This window comes from Mauremys reevesii, linkage group 4 (assembly GCF_016161935.1).
Source record: "Mauremys reevesii isolate NIE-2019 linkage group 4, ASM1616193v1, whole genome shotgun sequence".
Classification (NCBI taxonomy): Eukaryota; Metazoa; Chordata; order Testudines; family Geoemydidae; genus Mauremys; species Mauremys reevesii.
In genome coordinates, this window is record NC_052626.1 from 17,398,726 (window position 1) to 17,423,793 (window position 25,068).

Sequence of the window (25,068 nt, forward strand, 5' to 3'; positions counted from 1 at the left end):
TGCATCCTCAGTACATACATCTTCTCTCCTAACCAGGGTTTTCTTCTTGAACAAACATGTTTATTGTGGCTGATGCAGGGAAAATCCTAACTTGCATTTGTTTGAGGTCTACAGAATAGCGTGTTTGGTTTTCTTTTATTCTGTTATGGTGAACACAGAGAGAAATTAGCTAAAAACATCAAATATTCTTTCTGGAAAGCTACAATATCACACTATTTTTATTCTTTTAAGCCAGAACAATAACACCTAGTAACCAAAAAACAAAACAAACAAACAAAAAAAAAAACCCCGAGTGAAGCACAGCAGCCTACTCCCCAAAGCAGAGAGGCACCACTCACCCTACCTTATTCTAGGCTGGTTTTTCCAGACTCTGATTGCGCTCACACTTCCTTACAGAGGCCGCTAGGCTGCAAGCAGGACCAGGAAACTCCCCTTCCCCATCCCTCGCACTTAAAATGATAGCTTGAAATTCCAACACAGTCCTCAGGCCACCACAAATTCCTCTTCAAAACTCCCAACTAGGATGCCAGAATAGCTGAGGTAGGGTGTGTGTGTAAAAATAACTTGCAAATTATATGATCAGATGAAAGTAAAGATATGTGCATCTTGCTACCGTGGGGACATACAGATCCTGAAATCTTTTCACTTTGATACATTGTCTTTTTGGAAACTTCTGAGATAACTACTCCAAAAGATAATGATGGGGGTGTCAAGTTGAGAGGAGGAGCAATTAACTCCATTGTTCAGGAGAATTCCAATGGGAATTCTCATCGGATGTGAAGATCAGCTGTAGGGGAAACACAGGGACTTCCAGTACTAAGAATCAACAAGCACAAAAACAGCAGTAATAACGTGGACACCAGGGTTCTCACACTTGGGCTTGGAAAAATGGGACTCACTTGCTGGGGCAGGCAGCTAAATAATGGGGTACTGGGTCACAGAGCTATAGCTTCTTTAAGGAACTTTTCTTTAGAGTGGCTGATATAGAATGACTGCTACATTTCTGAATATGCAGGGTCAAATCCTGCCTGCCTTACTCATGAGTAGTCTTATTGACGTCAATGGAACTTCTCAAGGAAGGATGATGAGAAGGACTTGGCTGTGTGTTCCGATAGCACTGCCTATGAGTTGCCTGACACGTCCCATTATCAGACTCTGTTTTCTGTTGCTTCTAACTTTGCCAAACTTTAACTGTTTGGGTTGAAATTTTTCATGCTGGGTGTCTGCATCAAGCTGAATTGTTTTGGAGAACTTCAGCTAAAACGGTGCTCATGTCTGAGAATTAGACTAGGGAAAATCTATTGTCTTGCCCATGTTAAGAAATTCAGGCCACCTTTTCTTTTAAAAGCTCTAGCATTCCACTGTGTTTTGGTGCAGGGTCATGAAATTTGGCAGGGGAATCCTTGGTGTCCAGGATGTGCCTTTTGCTGTCCTTGTGAAAATCCGCTTATATTTGGCCAAGTAATAGATGTTTGAAAAAAATCACAGTTTGCACGTGGTCAATAGATAGCAGATTTTAGCAGCTAAATTACCTAAAGAGTTCATGCATACTGGGCGTGCTCCAGGGTGGGGCTGAGCAGAACTTTCCCTGCAATTGCTTTTCTAGGCTGCTGCAGGCCGTATTGGTTCCAGGGCCTGGCACTAGAACAGAGAGCAGGGACCCTGTCTCTTCTATGTTCTCCATGGTCACCTGCTGGGCCGAAGCAGCATCAAGGAGGAAGCTGCTTGATTTGAATGCAGAGAGTACATGAGCCAAACTTCAAGGGAGTAGGTTGGAACAAGTGGGTCTAGCTGGTTAACAGATTGGGGGTAAGGAGTTGGGAGAGGGTCGGGGAACTGGGAATGGCTGGGCAAGGGGACTGGGAGTGTGTGGGGAGCCTGGGACTGGATCAAGGACAGGTTGGAGGGGACAGGGCAGAAGGGGTAATGCTTGTGGGCAAATGGGCAGAAGACTCTGTCCCCACAAGAGCATACAGTTCTCCAGTGCCTGGAATGGAACCCAAGATTCCAGAGTCTTGCCATTCCTCTGCTGTCATCAGATATCTGTGAAATCCACTGGCAAAGCGTCCCTTCCCATTTATTCCTGATCCATGTAGAGGATGACAACCTACTGCTGCTATGAATTACTCTATTAGCTCAAGTGGAAGAGGTCTGTGTGGTGGACCTAAAAGTTCCAATGTTGCTGATGACTTGTGTGGGTGTCAAGATGATGCCACATGATGGAATTTCTGTTTTTCAGTTCGCCTTTTTAAAAAACCTAGGAAATCACAGGCACAGAAATATCTACCTTACAACAACATTATTTAAAGTTACAAAGTCAAGCACTCAAAAATTAGGAAATGCCAGAATTAAGGTTGCCTGTGCAACCATAATTCACTTTCTCCCCCTCCCCCTTGTGTATGGTTACATTATCAAATACAATGTTTTCAACAGAATCTCCTGCCTCCTTCATTTCACAGAAGAGACCTGATCTGGGGATCAATCAGGGTTGTGTAATGAAAGGAAACTTCTCTGTAGGATCCCTGCTTCATTTGTTGGAAGGTATGAACTGAATGAGGCATGGGATTGTAGGAAGAGAAAAGGTGGTCTCCTGGTTAAAGCAGTTGACTGCTAGAGAACTGGATCCTTTCCCTGCCCCTTCCCCCACATCATTGAAACCAAACCTTTCACAAGAGGTCACTGATTGTGTGTTCCTCATTTTCTGAGTGCCGGAACTGAGATCCTGGGGTCTGATTTGCAGAAGTGCTGAGTACTCACATCTGTCACTGAAGTCAGTGGGAGCTGTGCTTTGAAGTGCTGTATAATGCTAAATACTCTGAAAAATCAGGTCCTAGGCCTCTCAAGGTGGGCACCCAAAAATTAGTGGATCCTTTTGACCTTAATGTCTCTGTGCCTCAGCACCCATCTGTAAAATGGGGACAGTACTGCCCACTCTCCTCACATGGGTGTTATGAAAATAAATTTATTAATGTCCATGAAGCTCTCTGATACTATAGCAATATACTCCATAGAACAGCCCATGAATAAGTTAATTATTCTGTCTTCAGATCAGAGTTCATATTGTGTGCAGTAAATAAGGCCTGGAGCCGCACATTGAACAGTGAAGAGAAAACAAAATATTGAATATCTGCTCATTAAAAGAAGACTGTCCATCATGTGCACTGAATAAGGCAGGGACCTGTGGGAAAAAAAGTAGTATGTGATCATGTAATTAAAGACTGTCTCATAATGCAAATGCACAAGAGAGCTAAATTAAGGTTCCACAAGCAACAGAGCTCGGGCTGCAGCTAGAGCCCAAACCCAAGTCAACTGACCCAGGCCAATGCTGGGTGTTTAACTGCTCTCTAGATGTACCCTGAGTGCTTCTTCCTCAGCCTGGGGCAGCACCTACCAAAGGATGTCTCTCCTCTCCCACAAACCCAAGAAAAGGGAAACTGAGGAGAATTTGAGGGCCACAGCCAGTTACAACTCCCTGATTCTCTGAGTCAGCCCAAATTAGATAAAATGGTGCCAGCTGGCAATGGGCCCCCAAGAAATACCAGCTGGTGGTAGCCAGAGTGCAGTATACTCCAGCACTCCCTCTTCCTCAGGGACTGAAGGCACAGAAGCCTAGGAACCAGCATAGCTGTCTGCATCTGTTGGGGACTGATGTGAGGGGAATCTTCATCAAGGGAGCACTGAGTGGCTTCCCTTCTCTTTATACTCCCTGAGAGATGCAAAGGGAACAGAACAGGGCAGAGAATCTACTCTGAAGCATTGATTGGGGTTTGTCACATAGTGTGCTATCACTTCAAGAGCAGGCCTAAACCAGCACATCCCCAGTCCACAACGTGCCTTTGAAGGACTGGCATCCTGGGAATTGTAGTCAGGTGACTACAGGTTGCTGCAAGGCATGATGGGAAAGAGTGACAGACAATATAAGAAGCAGCCTCCACTCTAGAGACACCATATTCAGTGCAGGGGTGCTTTGCTATGGGAGTTGGGGAAAGGCTTTTGCAACAGTCGTGTTAACAAGCCCCTTGAGAAGGATGAAGCCAGTGAAGGAAAAGCCATGGAACAACACATTATTGGTGTGAAGGTGTAGTGTAGGGTCTCAGGCTGGAGTTTCCAGAGAGCATGATGGAAAAACACTTTTCAATTCCTCGTATAAAGGAGAGAGTGATCAGACCAGGTCCTGTGAGAGAGACTGTAGAGCCCAGAGAGGGCTGAAAGACTGTGTTTGTTTGAATCCTTGTTTGCCATGGAATGGCCAAATCACATCATCAGACCAAGGATGACTGACTGTGAGGGGAAACTGAGGCAGTGGAAGTATCTCCACATAGAAAAGGTAAGATGTTATATATCTTCTTGACTTTGAGTGATGTCTGGCCCTCACCTTGCAAAGGTTGGATGCTATTGCTCTACCCAAAGACAGAGCTAGTGAGAACAACTTCAGTGAGACTTCAAGGGGAATTAGGTGGGCAGAGTATAAAAATCTGCCCAAGTCACTAGCGTTAATGCCTCCCTCCTCTTGCTCAAAAGCCTATTGAGACCTTTCATAACAAGAGCCTTGAAATAAGGCTGAGGCTGTGAATAAAATCTGTTTGGGGGCATTCAAAACTTTAACAATACAGACTCTAGCCTTCATGGTTCCTGGGTTTGTTTTATCAGCAGTGTATGGCTTTACCTCTTTCTTCTTTCCTTTCTGTTTGTTTCCGAGGTTTCTAGCTTTGTTCAGGGGGTTGCCTTATGCCTCTCATCTCTTCCTGTGCACGATGCACGTTCTCCTTTCTCTCCTTGTAGTCTCCTTTCTGTCACAAGCCAGCATCATCCTCCTAGCATCACAAACTTGCTTTCGGATGATCAAGCCAAAAGGCTAATGTAGGGAGCCCTTGCCACGTGGGACAGTACTGTCAGCAGGGGCAAACTGAGGTGTGTGGCGGGGGGGTTTCTCTTCTGTTTGCTTGTTCTTCATAGAGCCCCTAAAGGGAGCTCTTTCTTGCAGAGTGAATAGCAGTAAATTGACAATCTGAGCTCTAAAGGACTTATTCATAAGAACTTGCAGCTTTAGTGTCTTCACTTCGCACACAGCTTAGATTTGCTGCTCTGTGTCTGTTCTCGGAAACCTAGACTAGGATCCTGGGCAGCAGAGTTCAGGTTACTATAGTGCTGTTTACTTTTGCAGCAAACAAACTCTCCAGGTATCCATTTCCTTGATGACACACCTCCCTTCTGAACAATAATACTCTTATAACTTATTCCGTGTTTTATTAGGTTTTTATTAGGTTTCGTTTCAGAGAGAGGCTGATAAGAAAAACCTCAACATGCACTTAAGCAAGAAAAAAATAGTTTTATCTAAATCTACTCCCTACCTTGGCATCTTCTAATGGCACTGAGCACATAAATAAACATAACGGAGATATACCTCTCCCCTAGAACTGGAAGGGTCATTGAGTCCAGCCCCCTGCCTTCACTAGCAGGACCAAGTACTGATTTTGCCCCAGATCCCTAAGTGGCCCCCTCAAGGATTGAACTCACAACCCTGGGTTTAGCAGGCCAATGCTCAAACCACTGAGCTATCCCTCCCCACATGAAATGTGGTGCATGGTAACCAGACTAGAAATGCACTTTCTTAGGGGTACTTGAATTAGTAAATCATAGAAATGGTTATATTCTTCATGATACCATCAGAGGTCAATAGACATCCGAAGATTTGTCATGCAGGTCTATTGTCTTATGGCCAGGTCACTTCTATACGTAGCACAGGAATATAACTGTGGTGCACATAAGCAAGTAGAATAAGGGATGTAAAAAGCAATCATCTCTGTTTGGTCCATCGTATGTTTACCCCACTAAGGGTAAAGGGCCAAACACATCCCTGGTGTTTCTTCATTGGTGAGACATCAGGGATGATTTGGCTAAGAAGCAAAGGCTTGGGCTGCTGACACCATTCCAAACACAGGTTACAAGGTCACTGTAGCAGCAAGAGCTGATTGCATTCACTTCTTCATTGCAAAGATCTTCCTTACCCAGCAACTAAAACTGCTGCACAAGTTACCTCAATCTGAGTCACACTTTACGCAGAATTGAGGGCAGAACTTGGTGTGTCCTATCCAGTGTTTCATTTAGAATCCTAGAATATCAGGATTGGAAGGAACCTCAGGAGGTCATCTAGTCCAACCCCCTGCTCAAAGCAGGACCAATTCCCCAACTGTTCCTGATCACTTTCCTCTCCTCTAAGTACTTCAGAATTGATTCCTTGAGGACCTGCTCCATGATTTTTCCAGGGACTGAGGTGAGGCTGACTGGCCTGTAGTTCCCCGGATCCTCCTCCTTCCCTTTTTTAAAGATGGGCACTACACTAGCCCTTTTCCAGTCATCCGGGGCCTCCCCCGATCGCCATGAGTTTTCAAAGATAATGGCCAATGGCTCTGCAATCACATCTGCCAACTCCTTTAGCACCCTCGTCAACAGAGTGACTGAGGGCCTGATTTATCCCTGGGCGAGCACTGAGGCCTGCACAAGGATGGAGAAGGTGTGGCTTATACTTCCCTTATTCCAGAATTGAAGGTGGGCTGAGGGGGAAGGGGGATGGAGGACTGCTTTGGTTTCTGGTGCTATTTAGGGTAGCAGTGAGGGCTCATCTCTTCACACATCTGTCTCCCATGGAACCTTGTGATAGTTATTCCAGGTGATCATTGCATTGACTTTTCAGCCGTTTGGAGCCGATATAGCCCATAATGACTCCATTAGCATACATTTACTTCCAAACCTTGCCTGTAACTTCCCAATGCCAAATGGCTTTAAAGCCACCGTTTCCTGCAGGTTTTGATTTGTTGGTTAGAATGTAGTTCTCTGTTCAGTTTGGCTCTAAGGCTTTTAAGTTATTAAATTCTTATTAACTGCTACTAATTGCTAGCTACTTCCTGGCTCCTCATTCTGACTCCACCACTGGCTGTTGTGAAGCTGGCAGTTTCTTCTGCTGGAACTAGTTATGCAAAATGTCTCTGGAGCTGAATTCACACTAGGCTTGGAGAAGCTTAGTAACCATGCCCAGATGATATGTGAGCTGTATTGGAAGTAGGATTGTTTGCCCACAGTGCCCCAGCCACATGCATAAATATGAGGCTTGTTATTTCATATCCCTTGTGTACCGTACGTTCTAGTTTACAAGAATAACGGGTGTGTCCTCTTCCTATTAAGCCTCAGTAAAAGTAATTTGGGATTGGAATCCCAAATAATTCTAGTTTGACACAATGATGGCTTAAGTGCAAACAGTTAGTTCTCCAACCTAATTTTGTCCCTCTGTACAGTTGTAGCTAAAATCTCTCTGGGTAAAATCTCTGAGGCAGAGACTTCAGTAACTGAACACGGATTGCAGCTGTTATCCAGTAGGGTTGTGCAATAAATGTGTGCTATAATGCACATGGATTTTCTTTCATAGTGGATGTTATTTAATTTATGAGCTTGCTTACAACATTTGCACTCCGTTGTTTTATGCTGTACCATTTTGTTACACATGGGCAGCACTTTCTGACCAAGTGTAGAAACTGGATACAGAATTGCCTTCAAGCCTGACAGAGATCTGCTGCTCAGCAGTGCCACCTCACCTCCAATCAGCAATTTTGTCATAGAATTATTTTTACTGGTTCTTTCTAAGTGGTCAGAACAATTGAGTAAATGCAAAAAACACAAGGAGAGATGGCAAGGGTAAGGACAAGCAATCAGTGCTTTGAAAAGCATACCAAACATGGGATATGTTTGATAAATGCAAAGTAATGCACACTGGAAAACATAATCCCAATTGTATATATAAAAAGATGGAGGTCTAAATTAGTTGTTACCACTCCAAAAAAAAATAAAAAAATCTTGGAGTCATTGTGGCTAGTTCTCTGAAAACATCCACTCAGTGTGCAGTGGCAGGTTTTTTTTTTGTTTGTTTTTTGGACTAACAGAATGTTGGCAATCCTTAAGAAAGGGATAGAGAATAAGACAGACAATATCATATTGCCTCTGTATAAATCCATGCTACGCTCACATCTTGAATACTGCGTACAGATCTGGTTGCCCCAATCTCAAAAAAGATATATTGGAAAAGGTATAAAGAAGGGCAACAAAAATTATTAGGGGTATGGAACAGCTTCCATATGAGGAGAGATTAATAAGACTCGGACTTTTCAGCTTGGAAAAGAGATGACTAAGGGGGGATATGATAGAGGTCTATAAAATCATGACTCCTGTGGAGAAATTAGGGAAGTATTATTTACTCCTTCGCCTAACACAAGAACTAGTGGTCACCAAAGGAAATTAATAGGCAGCAGGTTTAAAACAAACAAAAGGAAGTATTTCTTCACACAACAGAAGGTCAACCTGTGGCACTCTCAGATGATGTTGTGAAGGCCAAGACTATAACGGGGTTCAAAAAAGATAAGTTCCCCAAGGATAGGTCCATCCGTGGCTGTTAGCCAGGATGGGCAGGGATGGTGTCCCTAGCCGCTGTTTGCCAGAAGCTGGGAATGGGCGACGGGATGGATCACTTGATGATTACCTGTTCTGTTCATTCCCTCTGGCCATGGGCACAAGATAGGATACTGGGTTTGATGGACCATTGGTCTGACCCAGTATGGTAGTTCTTATGTTTTTAGGGGATGCTTTGCTCAGACATTTCTGTGATGTGTGATAGACATCCAGGTTAACTAGGTTGTCCCTCTTTTCCACTGCTACTCTTAAGTATTTTGAGCCCAATTTCACTTCTGTGGTAATCCTGAATAGTATGTAACCTCACTGTATTCATGGCTTACTCACATGGGACCTGATCCAAAGCTCTTTGCAATCAGTGGAAAGTGTCTAACTCACTTCAGTGGGCTTTGAATTGGACTGGAGTTTTGAGCCACTGACCCACATGGGGTGCAAGATGCAGCCACCCTACCTTAGTGATTGTTCCAAGATGACTGTGCTTTAAGCGGATACCATTCCTCTTGAGTGGCCTGGGGTGCAGAAAGTCTTTCCCTCTGAGTCCATCCTGCCTGTGACTTGCTATGGGGAGGGGCAGAGTCAACCTCAGCCACCTCTCCATCCCCACTTTGTCAGATCCCAAGTCAGGAAAGCATTTATCACATGCCTAGTTTTAAGCATGTACCTAAGGCCCATTCCTATTTGGCAAAGCACTTAGGCATGTGTTTAAAATCCAGCTGATTTTAATGGTACTTAGGCATATGCTTAACTCTAAGCACATGATTAAGTGGTTCAGTGAAGCAGTATGGAGACTTGTTAATTCTATCTTGGTGTGATGTTATTGCAAAGACACGCAACTGACAAAATACAAAGGATTTGTGCCTGGGTTTCAGTTGCCAAGCAGTCCTTCAGATCTTCCTTTCTAAACCTGAGCAACCCTCTGGAAGTCGTTTTGACATGTATTCTAACAAATAAATAATAGAATCTCCTGGTATTTTATAACATGATCTAAACTCATTTTGTATGAGATACCAATAACTGTGGAAGAATCCAGTTCTAATTACAAGTAAGAGGTTAAGTGCCTGAAAAGAAACTAGTATTTACATCCAATTATCCGGAGGGAAGGATGGGGATTTCATGCTTTTATCGCTTTCCAATAAATTTCTTCCAGAATTCAGACTTCACACGTTTCTTAGGAAAAAATAGTAATAGATTTGTTTAAATCTGCAGCTTAGTTGATGTTGGCTGCATTCCATGCTGTGTCATGTGACTTTGGAGACACTGGAGCTCCCATGCTGACTGGGACAGCCCATGGCTCAGAAATAGTGTCATGTAGTTCCAATTACACGTATGCAGACAGCATTATGCTTGACCAGTCACACTCTGTGTTCCTCTGCCCGAGTCAATCTAGCATATTTGTGTCTTAATTAGCACAGGGCTGAGGTCAGGAGAATCGGGTTCTGTATCTGGCTGTGTCTGAGACTTCTGGTGTCAGTGTAGGTAAGTCATTTGGGACCAGACCCTGTTTCTCTCCCTATGAGTCCTGACCTCAATGTGCTCAGTAACGTATAGATAGAACTAGTACCGTTCCACAATGGGCAGAGAGTATGCACCCCTAGTGTGCCACAAAGCACAGTTCAGTGGGTGCTCCCTGAGTACAGAGTGGGGAAAACGGAGATAGGCTGGTTGGATGTGCTACCTAATAGCATGCAGTAGATGGAGGACCCAGTGGTGCTCCTGTAGAAGGAGCAGCTCTATTCTCACTTCACAGCATGGAGGTGGGAAGAATTCTTCGTTCTCAACTGCATGGATGCCAAGCCCAGGTTATTTATCATGGTGCAGGGCAGAGGGTTTGGCCTTTAATTCCTCTGTGCCTCCATTTCTCCATCTGTGAAATGGGAGTGATCTTTGTATAGAAATCTGAAATCCTTTGCTGGGAGGTGCCATACAAATGTAACTAGGGTAAGATTCACAAAGGTATTTAGGCTCCAAGCTCCCCTTGATTTCAATGGGAGTTAAGCCTTTTGTAAATACCACTGTTATCAATGTCCTTGTTAATATTCCTCTTGACTGTGCAGCGAAATCACCTAATGCTGTGTTTGTGGCATCACTGTTATGGAAATGTGTATGCTTAGCTGTTACATATTCAGCATAAAAACTTCAGTGACCAAAGACAGGCTGGGCTTGGAAGGAGGAAAATCTGCTGGTTAAGAGTCAGCATTCATGAAGCTCCTGGCATTGCATTTTGTCTCTCTTCTATGAAATGAATTATATGTTAATTTTTGATAAAAACATTTTTTTTTTTAAATTTTTTGATAAAAACATTTTTGATGAAATGTATGATCAGATCAATATTCAAACACAAATTGTCACAAAAAAAATTATAAAAAAATTTAAAAAAAAATAAATATAAAAAAATTTAGATTTTTTTTTTTTTTTTTTAATAAAAAAAAAAAAAATATTTTTAAAAAAAAAAAAAAAAACAGAATATTTATAAAAAAAATTTTTTTATTTCAACCTGAAATGATTTTTTTTTTCAAAAAAAAAAAATTTGCAAAAAAAAAAAAAAAAAAAATTTATTTTTTTTGATCTAGTACATATAAATTCAGAAATTTCACTCCCATGCTGTTCCAATACTCATCAAAGTTCATCCACATGCCTCTGCAGTCATATAAAAGAAAATTGATATATCATTGACATGATTTAAGCAGTAGACAAGTAGACAAATGCCGATTATGCACTTTGCTATTTACATTTACTAGTTAGTTAGTAGCAGTTTATTTTCTAGCAATTTCCAGAGTTGATTCAGCCTGAAGGGACTATGAGATCTATCTATGAGTTATCTTCCATTATATACAATTTAACTGACAAAACAAAAACTTGTTTTTGAAAAAGTTTTTGGCTGGCATCAGGTTTTTAATTTAAAGACTTTTCCTGTTTTGAGACTTGATTTCTTTTTTTCATTGATTTCCTATTTATTCACATTTAAATTTTCCCATTACACCTGACATGTAGTTACATGTTGTACATTGTAGTTGCACATGTGCATTGTAATCAATGCTTAAATAAACAAATGAGCTCTTTTGCTTTCTAAAACAGAGTGAGCTCTCCTATATTCTCCAGCCCTCAAATCACTTTTCCTCTCTCTTTCTTTTTTCTTCTTTTTAATTATTTTTTTAAAAACACAAACACTGAACTGTATGTAGCATTTCAGTATGCTCAATGCATTTCAGTACAGAAATCCCCTCCCCTTACTCTACTCATCCCTCCTATTTTTAGGATACTTTCATCTCATTTGCCCCTTTATCACATTGTTCATTTTGCCAAAGTTGCTCATAAGTTGCATTGCTCAAAGCCCCTATTTTTTTTTTAAGTTCCTTCTTTTCAGGGTGCAGTCCAGGGGGCAGGTGCAATCTGCAGCATTCTTTGTTTTTTTTGTTTCTGTTTTGACTGTTTGTTCTGATCTGCAACTAAAAATATAAATAAAAGTAAAAAAAATCAAAATAATTAAAATATGTTGTGTGGTGGTTAGTAAAAAAAAAAGGGTGAGGAGAGGGGGTGATGAGTTACAAAAGGACAAATCTAGAAATGGAATGCATGTAATTAAATTAATATATGATATATGAAGATATATGTCCAGCGACTATATATGCATATCTCATAGTGAAATCTCTAGTTAAATCAAATAACAGAAATGCATGCATACAGGACAGGAGAAAGAAATGCATCATCAAATGAAAAAATGAGTCATCAGTGTTACTCATGCCTCCATGCTCTGAATGAATTTCTGGGGGGTAATTAGTTTTGATTCAGTCTGTGTTGAAGTCATTTTTTTTTTTTTCTTTGAAACTGAGCTGATGATGAAAAAAAACATGGTTTATCTTGATTTCTGCCTTTTTTTTTTTTTTTTTTTTAGAAAAATGTTTAATGCTCTTATCGTTCAGTTTGTTGCTTTTTCAGGAAAGAGGAAATTCAAACTGAAAGCTTATTTTTCTCAAATGTCTTTGTGTTCTGTAACCAGCTTACAAAAGGTACAGTTAGAGTCCAGTAAGGGGCTGGAACTGAATTGGTTAATTTTAATTTGGCAAACCAATGCAATCCCTTGTCACCTCCCCCTCTCCCTCCCCGCCCCCCATCTCATTATTTCTCTTAACCTACAGGGTCAAAGCTGTTCTACTTAATGGTGATATTTTGCATTTACATAGCACTGCCTATGGGGGGGGAAATCTCGGAGTCCAATTTCAAATGTGAGCAAGTTTTGCTATATTTCAACTTATTGCTGTTATTGGAACTAAGCCCTTGTCTTCACTAGGGGTGACAAAAAGATGTGTGAACTCAAGCTAGCTAACTTGAGTTGTCTTCACTAGGCCTTGGCCTCTAGTGAGTTCAGCTTCTAGTTTTCCCGTGAGTTAGTCTTTAACTTGACCTGTTAAGTAAGATTGGCAAGTCACCCGACAGGAAATGCTGTGGAGCACTGGTGTCGTGTTCTCGGTAGGCCAGACAGCTTAACAAATGTTCAGTTGCCTTCTGCACTAACTGAACTCTCCTGAAATGAGAGAAGGCTAACTTACTTTATATGCCAATCTACTTCACTGTGAAAAGATTAAAGGTTTTCATCGGGACTTAATGGAAATTTGTACTGAAATACCTTACACTGTTCAACAATCCATTCAGTGGTTATATGTTGTAGGCAATTAAGTCCGCATTGGTTGTTAATGAAAATGTTACCGTATCTTTAAAAAGTGTCTGGTTTACAAATGGAAAGGCAGCATGACAAGCAGGAGTGGTCCTAGCCGGTTTGCCCCAGCCAGGCTGAAAAACATTTTCCATACTGTTCCACCTGAGCGGTGGAGCAAAAAAAATGCACCCCAGGTGCCCAATCAGTGAAGCAGGTTGGGAAGGCTGGCCCAATGAGTAGAGCAAAAACAGGCTGGCCAACTACAGCAGAGCGCTTAAAAATAAATAAATAGCTGTGCAGAGGAGTGATCTGATGCCTCCCAGGGCAACTGTTCTGCTTGCCTGCCCCTAGAACCATCTCTGATGACAAGCTCAGCCTGGGATCTGAAAATCCAGCTGTTGGTTTCCGCACCTCTGCCAGAATCATGATTCTAACAGTCAGAACTTAAGCTCCAGTTTTGTTGCTGAAGCAGGATAGAATCCTGTTTGCTTTTTGTAGTGTACTGAAAACAGTTAAAATTGCAAGTTGTCACTTTACATTCTATGGGGTTTTTCCTGGTCTTGCTTCCAGGCTAGGGCCCTCTCCAAGGAAGTGTGTGATCTAGACAGACAGCCCATAGTAAGGTGAGTTGACTTGTGTCTCTGTTTTAGGGAGCAGCCTACTCTATGTCTTTGTTTTTCGGTTCTTGCTTGTTGTTCTGAATTCTAAGAAACACAGTAAGGTACGTTGCAATCCTCCAACAAGAATATATGTTTCAATCTAACTTTTCAGACCATCTGTTGTGAACATCTGATCCAAAGCCCCACATGCAGCCCGATCTTGCAAGATGCTGAGTGCTCTCTATTCCTATTGGTATACACTAATTGGGATATAGGAATTAAGAAGGTACTTGGTACAATCGGGATTCAGTCCAGCGGGAGCAGACATCGAGCTAAAAGATGCCATTTGTATAGAGTCGCTCTTCTGACCCAGCCAGTCATCGGTTTCATGCTATTGCCAATCCCTCTGTACCCACTTTACTGTCTTTCACCAGAGCATCTCGGCACATACCAGCAAGTGGTTCAGTGTCAGAAATGCATATTGTTGAAGCTCCCAGGAAAAACAGTTTGTTTGGTTTTCCCCTCAAGGCATGGAAAACAAACGTCACCTGAAACAACTCTAGTGAATTTCTAGCAGTTTCACTTTGGGGGTGAAATTTCTGGTGCCTTTGAGTAATGGAGGGTGGGGGGTTGCTGATGTAGTTGGTTGAGCTTGCCAGGTCTTCTGCTTGTCTTGATGGCATTTGTCCATTGGTCTGCACCAGATACCTTTTTGAATGCTGCATCCAATCAACTGAAAAGCTTCAGGGAAGGTCTAGGAATATGTGCACAGAAGCCTAGTGATTTCTGAGGGAAAACCAGAACATCAAAAGGGGAACACGTGCAGCCTCTGTCATCTCTTTAGCAGACCCACAGGTTCAAGCCCTTCTGTAGCTCAAAGGGCCAGTTGATGTTATGCCCATTGTAAGGCATTAATGGGAAACAATACCCCTGCTTCATACTCCTCCTCCCAATAGTTTAACGTGTTGACACACTGAATGTTTGATTTCCCAGCCAGAAGGCAAAAAGTAGTGGTGGAGGGTAGGGTATGGTGGGGGCGCTTAAGAGATCCTGGAATGTGGGGGAGTAATGGAGGGAGACTAGGAGATCCTGGTACTGGGGGAGCACACAGAGCCCCAGCATGAGGTGACATGAACACATAGGCAGAGGGGAGATTGGAGGACCCTGGTATCAGGGCCATGCAGAGCCCCTACAATGGGGAAAGGAGGAGCACACAGCCCCGGGCATGTGGGGGATCTGGGCACGTGGTGCAGGGAAAATGGGGACACAGCCCCTGATGGGGGTGGTGGGAGCAGGGGACATACAGAGCCCATTCCATGAAGGGATGGAGAAAGAGGGGAAGGGATAGCTCAGTGGTTTGAACATTGGCCTGCTAAACCCAGGGTTGTGAGTTCAATCCTTGAGGAGGCCACTTAGGGATCTGGGGCAAAAATTGGTCTTGCTAGTGAAGGCAGGGGGCTGGACTCCTTGACCTTTCAAGGTCCCTTCCAGTTCTAGGAGATTGGTATATCTCCAATTATTACTTACTATATTACAAAGCCCCAGGCATGAGGGGGGTTGAAGTTGCAAGGAGTACCTGAAATAGAGGGGATTAGAAGGGAGCTCCTTTGGGAAATGGAGCTCCTGGGGTGAGCAATGAGCTCGACTGACAGCAGCTACAAAGTTTACATATTACCCTGTCCTTCTCTTGCATCTCAGCTTCACTCTTCGCTGAACCTGAGGCCAGTGTTCCATCCCTTCAGAAAGCATCGCGTTGAGTTAAAATTCAGGGCTGCTATACGTACAAACCTGATACGTAGATGTTAATCTATGCAGCTCCGGCGTGTACCCTTCAGTTTATTAATACAAACTGAATACACAAACATCGTTTTGGGGAGAGGAGCTTAAAAGAGCTATACCCGCATTCACACTGGGCATGCTTTGCTGGAGTAGTATTGTGGCATAGCTAGACCAGCAAAGTTCTCCTACCTAGTGTAGATGCGGCCTCAGTCTCTACAGAGTGGCCATAACATGCAAGTTGTCACCAGGATTTGTCAGACTGAGATGGTGCCAAACCCTTCAGCCTTGGCAGCAAGCAAAAGCCTGAGGGTTCTTGAGTTTGCAGCATTCAGTCCTTGGGATAGTAGCCGACTAGTCTCCTTGGTTGCTGGTAAGGAAGGCCAGGTGCAGCCTGTCTCCAAAGTGGTACAGGTATTAGGAGTAGCATAGAAAATAACCATTCTCTGGATGTCTAAGGTTTCACTCTACTGGGCACTAGCCTTTCCCATAAGCCCAGGTAAGAATTTACAAACCCTTGCCCCTCTGCCCCGTTCTCTTTAGCTAAGTAGTTAGCTCATTGCCAACTGTCAGGTCCAGAGGCTCTGGCACTTTCCCTCTGTGCTCTCCCACTAGGACCATTCAACACACTGCAGTGGACCAGTTGTGATCCTAACAGACGGCTTTCCTAGTAAGTAAAGCTGGAATAGCGCTCCACTTGCCTGTATCTATAGTGGTGCAGATATTGAGCCCCTGCAAACATGTCTCTTGGGCCTGCGTCCATCAGCCACTGAGTCCACTGGCTTATAGAACTGTCAGACCTCTTTGCCCTTAATGAAAACTCTCTGGACCGCAACTGAGCATGCTCGGTAACTGCCACACTCTAGTTCTAGGAGTGGTGGAGGGGCTCTTCCAGCTGAGTGTGCAGAGCCTGTGCTCCAACCAAAATCCATGTCTTGTCCCCACTGCTTCTCTCCTTTCCTTTGGGCTTAAATATCATCTGCTGTAGTGTAAAGCCTGTGGGTTACATGTGCTAAAGCATGTTGTAGTAATGAAACAACAAAGCTTGGGGAATTAAAACTGCTCCTACACATAGGAAACCTACTTGCTTCCCTGTTGCAATATATATATATATGAGGATGGGAGTTATATTTTTACCCATGCCAGCTGCTCCAGAGCTGGCTTTCAACTCTCCCATGGCTGTTTCTGCCCAGGCTGTAATGTTAGCATCATTCAGGTTTCTATATTTTAAGAACAGCAATGATCTCTTGGTTCTTGGTCCCTGGTGCCGTTTCCCCAGTCCTCCCTTGGTGCACTCCTCTAGCCTGATTCCTTTCCCCCAGTGCTTCTCCATTCCCAGGAGACAACTTCTATTTAAGTGTTTTTGAACATTTTCTTATACTCTCTCCACCCTTTCTCCCCTATGTCACCAGAACTCAAATCCTCCAAGCATACACAGTTCTTTTTTTTTTCTTTTCTTTTCTTTTACAAAGTCTTTTCTTGGCTATCTCTGCTGTGATTTCATCAGCAGCATGTTTTCTGAGCCTTTTCCTTCCTTGCTCTTTTCTTAGGCCGCTCTCCCTTCTCCCCTCCCCCCTCTCCGCAGGAAAAATCAGCGCTAACTCTGCCTCCAACCTTGGAATGCTGACTTCCTCTCTCAAGAGCAGTAGCAACAGCTTCCTGTGACCGCTGCTGTCCCAGACACTCTGGCTCCACGGCACGCCCTCCACGTGCACGAAAACACACTCCACAAGGGCTTTGCTTTTTTCTTCAAGAACTCGGTTCAGCTGTAGCAGCAGCGGTATTAAGGAAACACCTGTACAGTCTGTGGTCCAGTCCACTATTGATAGCATGGATGCCCAGACTGGCTTTGTTGCTGTAAGCACCCTGGTGGGCCAGGCCAGTTTGTTTACCTGACGCATCCGCAGGTTCAGCCGATCGCGGCTCCCATTCCTGGCCAATGGGGGCTGTGGGAAGCGACGCAGGCCAAGGGATGTGCTGACTGCAGCTTCCCACCACCCCCAGTGGCCTGGAACGGTGTACTGCGGCCAGTGAGAGCCGCGATCGGCCGAACCCGCGGACATGGCAGGTAAACAAACTGGCCCGGCCCACCAGGATGCTTACCCTGGCAAGCCGCGTGCCAGAGGTTGCTGACCCCTGCTAAAAGAGATTCAGTTATTCGTTTTCCCCATGCTTCTGTGCTACTGACCTTTCTATGTAAGCCAACTATGACTGACACTTATCAGATCCCTTTTTAAAAAAAAAATCTAAATACCCCCAATGTTCTCTTTAAACTTATTTGTGATCTGTATTTACACTTTGTTTTATCTGCCCCTGTTGAAATGCAGCCATTTCTGGGGTGGAAGGCAGAAGTAATTTAACAAGGCACAGCAATATTAAAGAGTTGGGCGTAGAATACTTTATCCAGCTGAGAGGTTTTTCTTTTTCTTTTTCAGGTGAGTAGAAGGTAAAAATATTCAACTGGAATTTGCACACATTGGCAGTTGCATAAAGTGCCCCAGGGTATCAAAAATGGTCCAATCCAGGCTTTGAAAGTTTAAAATGTGTCTTATTGATCCTTCTGTCAATGACTGGAATCCTGTTCATTCACTTCCCACTTATTCATCTTCCCAGGTGCTTTGACTCATCCTCGCAGGTTGTTTGTTTGTATAATGGAGGGTGGAATTCCTCTCCATTAGCAGCTCCTGTTTGAGCTTGCTTGAAGGTGGGCTGTTTGGCATCTGCTGCCTGCAAGGGAAAGGTTTAAATGACTGCATGCTTTGCAAAGGGTGCTGGGGAAACTAGTACCCTTTTTTCCAGCAATAGGACAGTTGTGCCATTGCCAGCTACAATGTAGGTGCTAGTGCACACCAGGCTCTTTTTTACAGTGTCATGAAGACCTGGGCCTGGGTACTAATGTTCTTGGCAGGGCATAAATTCTCAGAGTATTTCCCAGAGCCCCCTGTGTCCCCGCCCCCCACCCCAGCATGCTATTAAAAACTCTATGGGAGTTGAAAATATTTGAGAGCTCTGGACAGCTCCAGCTGAATTTAAGCCCTGATTCTTGGTATAGACAAGACCTTTGACAGCAGCCACTTCACAGCAAGGCACATCTTATCAGATCTCCTGAGCTAAGCAGAGTTGGAACTAGCTGGTACTCGAAGGAGTGAGCCAAAGAAAATCCAGCAGGAAATGCTGTCAGAGTCAATTTAGAACAAACTCTGCAGCATGGCATTGGATTCCAGCAGCACAGTGCCCCCTATCAAATGAGACACTCAAACTAATTCCCTGTGGTCACACAAAATGCCCTTTTGTCAATAGTAGGAGTATGAATGCTGGTGACCGAGCCAAATTTTGTCTAACTTAATTTTCTTCTGTAGCTTTAACTTTTTTTGGCTTTGCTTTTTTAATTTTTCCCTCCTAAATAATGGTTGTATCATACTGCTGGCTCAGAACAATCACTAGATTTCATCTCAGAAGCAGCTGTGTTACAGTAGTGGGTTAGTGTACTTTATACATACAGTTTTTAAAAGGTTTGGGGCTCCTTCAGAAGAAAAGGAACTAGATGAAGCTGGGTCAAATGCATTGACCTCTTCCTGAAATTTGAGGATGTAAAGTGCAGAATTTGGCTAACAGGTACTAATAGCCAGCACATTCTCCACATTCTTGTTTGCTTAAAAAATCATAGGTGAGGTGATGAATGCACTGTGAAAAATACAGCCCAGTGGCAAATTCTTCATCTCTGGGCCCACTTTCACGAACATCTTGCCATACAGCTTCTGCTACAGAGTCATTGCAGCCTGGGGTTTTCCAGAGTGTAGCTTGCTCACCAGCACTGAGCATTGGATAAGAAATCCAATCTCCTCCCTCTAAGGTGGCATGATTGATTGACAGCTGCACACTCCATGCTTGGTAGGGTGAGGGTTAACACAGATGTCAGCCCTCATTACCGGAATTGCCAGGAAGCCCAGCCATGAGGGGAATGTGGCTGGGCTCAGCTGGAGTGAATTGCTGTGTCCCAACACACTACAAGAAGAATGAGTTTGTGAGACTCTCTCTCCCCCTGGATTGGACTGATCTATTTGCTAGACCTGCTCTGGCACTAGGGGGTGAATATGCCAGGGAAGGGCTCTTGTGATTTACTTTAGGGGAATCCTTGCTTTGAGGAGCCTGCTTAAATTTAATGAGCTGTGGCTGTTGGGAGCCCTTTATTTTGAATCCTCGGCCTTGGGGGAGGGGGAAGGAGACAGTGAGCAATGAGATGTGTGTATCAGAAGCTTCAGAAATGGGTGGGGGGGAGAGGAGACAACATGCCTGAGCCTGAAACTTCATCTCCCACCTTTCTGCTTTTTCTCACTTCTCTGGGCTATTCTCCCAAAGCAGGGGGGATGTGGAATAGCTGTATGTCAGTGGCAGGGCAGGTGCCAGCTCAGGTCCCGAACAGATACATTGCTGGAATCTGTCTAGCTCACTTGTGGGTTAATATTGATAAAACGGGTATTAGAATTCTAAGGAAGTGTGACTCTGTTGCATGCTTATGAGTTGCTGCCTGCATTAATCTCACTTACAATATCCGTGTTCCATATTGTAATGTAATATTTGAGTAGTTGTACTGGGAGCCTTTGACTGTATGAATCGCCATACAGGAGCGGGACATTAATGTATATGAAGAACTGCTCTTCTACAGAAATTGTTATGCCTTTCCCAAAAGAGAGGACCCATTGATACCAGACAGGCAATGGGTGGATTTTACAACTAGAAATTCCCTGCTTTTGGACTGAGGAATTGTCAATAAAAGGACTAAAATCCTATTGTTCTGTTCTCCTCCTCATGAAGATGAATCATGCAAGTGGACTCCTCCCATCAGTGGAGTTTGCAGCTCAGAGCACATGGCAGGAGGCAGAGGAACTAAGGATCTCTATGCTTCTTGAGCTCTGGCTAGACAAGATGTTTCTAGGCATAAGCTAGAGATCCCCAGATGCTTAACCTGGGTTAGTACTGAAGGTCAAACAGAGCTTGCTGATTCTAGAAACCTGTATCACCTTTTGAAACCTGAGACTGTAACTTGTTTGTGTCTGTCTACCTGTTTTAACTTTGTAAATAAACAGAAAAAGGAAATGAGAGAGTTAATAGATCTTCATATTGTTCACTATAGGAATGGCTACAAGTGTTGTCTTTGCTATGTGACCTAAAGCACAATTGACTGGGTTAGTGACTGATCCTTTTGGATTAGGAGAAGCTGGAATTTCCACTACTTGCATCCGACGAAGTGGGTATTCACCCACGAAAGCTCATGCTGCAAAACGTCTGTTAGTCTATAAGGTGCCACAGGATTCTTTGCTGCTTTTACTGGATATTGCTATGATTCTTGGTGTAAGGGACCATCTATCACAGAGATGTTCACCTGGGTGGCAAGACAGAGTGGAATATCCACAGGGACTGTCTGTGGCTCCGTGTGAAGTCTGTGAAAGTGCCTGAGGAGTTCGTACGTGGTGAAATTGGTTGAGTTTTGTGCCCTGTTTTTTAAGTCTCCCCTGAGGCTGGTACTTGCTCTCTGGCATCACTGTTGGACCGTGACAAGCTGTTGCATTTATTGACCCTCCTGTCAGAATCCAACCACACAGCTCACTGCTGCAGTGTTTTCCAGAAGCCCAGATCACTGTGTGCTACTGACTTCTGGGCATGGGCCCGAGCCTTAGTGATGGAGCCAAAACTGGCATTCTAGCCATTGCTGTGTGAAACAGACACACTGAGAAAGGCTCTCCTTGCACAAGGCTGCACACTATTACTTGTGAGTGCTACCCAACCATGTATGTCTGAGTTTGTAACCTTCACTTAATTACTATCCCCACCACAACATGCCCAGCGTTGCCAAGTCTCATGATATCTGGTGGGGTTTTTCATTAAAACACTAGCTCGTGGAATCATGTTACTTAAACACAAGCCTCAATTTGCTCCTCTTTCATTTAATAAAAACAAAAAAAGTTTTCAGCCTACATGGTTGTGGAAAAAGCTTGGGAACATGAACCCAAAAACTGTAAAATACCAAAACTAAACAACTCCTCTTCCCCACAAACAAACCTGTCCCCACAAGGAGAAGGTAAACAGCCCCCCCCACCCAATTTATTTGTAAGATCTCATGATTTGGGAGGGGGGAGTTTTGACTCAAGATTTTGAATGCTTAGGGTTGTCAATACTCCGTTCTTTGTGTAGTTACCTACGTGTGAAGTAGTTTCCCTATTCATGCCAAGCTCTTAGATTGGATCCCCTAGCCTTTTTTTTTTTTTTTTAAAAACACCCTTATTGGTGTAAATTTCACTTCTTATAACTTTATTGCTCTCTTATGGCAGTCTCGTCCTCATAACTTGGATTCGATTCTGTCTAGCTAAAGTGGACTTGTGAAAGTTGGCAGCTGTGCTCACGTGGTAAATAAGCACCCTGACTTTCACAAAAAGCCCCAAATCAAGCTAATCCCACTTCAAAACAAGCCAATCCCTAAGAACCCCATCACTCTGTGACTAGATCTCCCTGGTATGCTGTCTGGGGACTGTGGTGGGCCTGCTGTGCACCCCTGACTCTCTCCCGCATGCTTGCCAGGAGCTGATCAAAAAAAGAAGTAACAAACTGCAACAAGCTACTAGCCAAAAAGCAACTCACAAGCAGGGGCGGCTCTGCTGGCTGCGAAAAGCAGCGCTGCGCGATGCCGCCGCCCGCCGGTCGCGGCGGGTCTCCTTCCCCCTCTCCGGTTGAGCCGGTTGAGCTCCCGCCAGTGCCTCCGGCGAGCCCGGACGAGCCGGGCCGACGCGCCGACGCCATGCAGTGGCTGTCCGAGGCAAACGTCGCGCCCCCGCCCCGGAGGGCCGCACGCGCCTGCTTAGCGCGCTGGGGTCTAGAGCCGCCCCTGCTCACAAGCCAAAAACAAACCCAATTTCTGCATTTTTTTCTGCGAGTTTGGCATGTCTGCTTGTGAGCTGTTATGAGCATTCAGTGGCTTCCCAGGCATCTTTCATCTCGTGTTCTCACAACCTGATCATTAAAACAGCACTGTGTGGAACAGCAATTCTGATGTCTCCAGAATGATGGCCATCCTTTTGATCTTGTAGGATTTTCTGCCTGGCCCTGAAATTTCACCTTAGTGTACAGGGCGGGAATGTGTTGGGTCTAAAGGAGGGTAGGTTACTGTCACAAGTCCAGTCAAGCACCCCCTATTGGCCACTAACCAGATTGCTGTGAGGGAGCCCAGCCACCAAATCCCATACATTTTAGCTTCCAGATTCTGAAGGGAGTGCAGTCGCTACCCCTGGCTTAGGATGTCCAGCCACACTTTTAGGGTGCAGTTCTTCTAGCTGGCACCCACTCCTGAAAGTTTAGACCATGCTGCCCAGTTCATGGAACCAATGCTGGTAACTGTAAACACACCCTCTCTGAACTCCACTCAAAGATGTGAGCGTTCTGGGTTCTCTCTTCAGGGGGTACATAAGGTGTAGCACATAACACATTGTTGCTCTTTCTCTAACACAATACCTACATAAATCTATACAAAAATAATAAACCCTACACGCACTTCCCTGCCTCAGTTTCCTCGCCACTCTGCAGCATTCTCTGGGTTGGAGTAAGAGGCCTTTGGGACTGCCCAGCATCCTTCTGCTGCAGTGCAGGGCTTGTGTTCTGAAACATGGAGCCTTCTCCCCTCGTTTGCCTACTCTAACCTTGGCCAATCCGTCCCCTTCCCCTCTCCTGCCCAAACTTCCTGTTTGTCTTCTCACTGTCTTCCCCTGTGTGGCCTTTTATAGCCTCCTGCTGAGTCCCCTGTCTCTTTGTCCTGTCTGGGGAATTTCTACTCTCTTCACTTACTCCTTCCCATCAGACAAGAGGAGAAAGTATCTTTTCCCATCTTGAGAGCCCATTCTCCCAAGGTGCTTCACCCTGAACAGACTAACACTGAGTTCCAGTGACTCACTATTGCTCTGGTTTGGCACAGGTGTGACAGCCTTTCTAGCAATGGTGGATTCAACCGATAGACAAACAAGCTGGCCTTCCATGGTACAGCAACAGCATAACATCATAATTATCAACCAAAATACACAGGTCCCCCAAATCATGGCAAGTTCAGAGAAACTCTGGAAGCTAGAAGCCTGTCACATGCCAGTGAGCGGTAGGAAGCCCATGGGAGGGGGAAATAACTATGGACCAGGGAAGATGCTGATGTGGTGTTTGTGTAATGTGAAGGACATGTGCTGGGGAGACAACAGGGAAGGGAGTCAGGACTTTAAAGGGGGTTGTGTGAAAACAAAGTGGATATAGATTTGAGTTGGGATTTTATAGAACACTTAAGCACAAGTCCCACTGACTTTCAAATGGTACCCAAATCCCTGCGGCACTCTTGAATTGCCCATCTTTGATGTTCTTAGACCTACAGGTGCCCATTGCTCACATGGCACGAGTCACAAGGGAAGCCTCTCAAACATTCTCCAGGGCTCCTTCCTATTTTCTGCCAATGATCATATGGGCTAATATCTACACACCTGCACTCATCTTGAGGCAATTGTATAGCTGCTTTTGTGCCTTCTATTTGTGCACACAGATTCTCACTAGAATTTTCCTCTGTCAGAGGTAAGGTGACCCCAACCTAGTCCAGGCAACACTTTTCTCTTCCAGCTCTCTGGAGACTAGGTCTTAAAATTCGTTTCATAAAGCCTGGAGTATCTGAAGCACTGAACCTGCTGTACGCTGACCGTGGGGCGGGGAGCGTTCTTTGAAGGGCACAGAAAGAAACCCCTTTGAAGAGCTTTCCAGGGCAATGCATCACTTTGACAAATATTGTCTGACTCGCCTCGGAGCACAAATGAGGTCTTCCTAAAAATATGATTGATTAAATGGGACACGGTTTACAATTGCAACGAAGAGCAGACGAAAGAAAAAAAACTGCATAGGGAAGTTGGCCATTTTATATTGTTTCACTGTCATCTGAGCAGATATAGTGCTCTGAAGTGCTGACCACCAGGACATGGAACTCTTAAATATCATTACCACCAGAGCTCGGTATCTTACTATAATTATGGCCTGAATATAGCTCTTTTACAAAAGAGTTAATTACAGAGGTCTGGCAATAATGTTCCTACTGGATTTGATTGGTGAGCTGTATTCGGGGGAAAAGATGCAAGTATGCTTTAATAATAATTTAAAAAAAGCCTTCCATAGTAAGACAACAATGATAGATGTCCTATCCATAATGAAGTTAAATGTTATGTGGATTCCAGATAGAGGCAGGTAAACTCGTCATGTCCCCACCACATTGAGCCATCTTATCTCTCAAGTCGCTGTCACAAGTCTGAAACTTTTTCAGCTTTGTGAAAATCCTGGGTTTCCCAGGACAATAACTGCCTTTGCAACCTTCCTCATGCTGTCCTGTTTGCACCATTGATGCAGTCTGCTTTATTTTAGGAACCCAGTGGGAAAAGTCCATTAGGGAACAAGGGAGGTGTCCACGGAGTGATTGTGGAGTGTCAGGAACATGCTAGTGCGATAATGCAGAAGGCAGGTCAAGGTTAACAGGAGTGGGATAGCCATCTGCTTTCAGCAATAAGGATGACATTTGCAAGT

The 25,068-nt window shown here is 44.2% G+C and overlaps 1 protein-coding gene across 2 annotated transcripts in view; it reads left to right on the forward strand.

Moving 5' to 3' along the window:
- Positions 1 to 4,114: 4,114 nt before the first annotated feature.
- Positions 4,115 to 25,068, forward strand: part of GPR132 (G protein-coupled receptor 132) — a 144,514-nt gene continuing 123,560 nt past the window's right edge. For both annotated transcript variants that reach the window (XR_005597284.1, XM_039533128.1), the window contains exon 1: positions 4,115 to 4,327. The gene's annotated coding sequence lies outside the window, so the exon portion shown is untranslated. The remainder of the gene's footprint in view (positions 4,328 to 25,068) is intronic.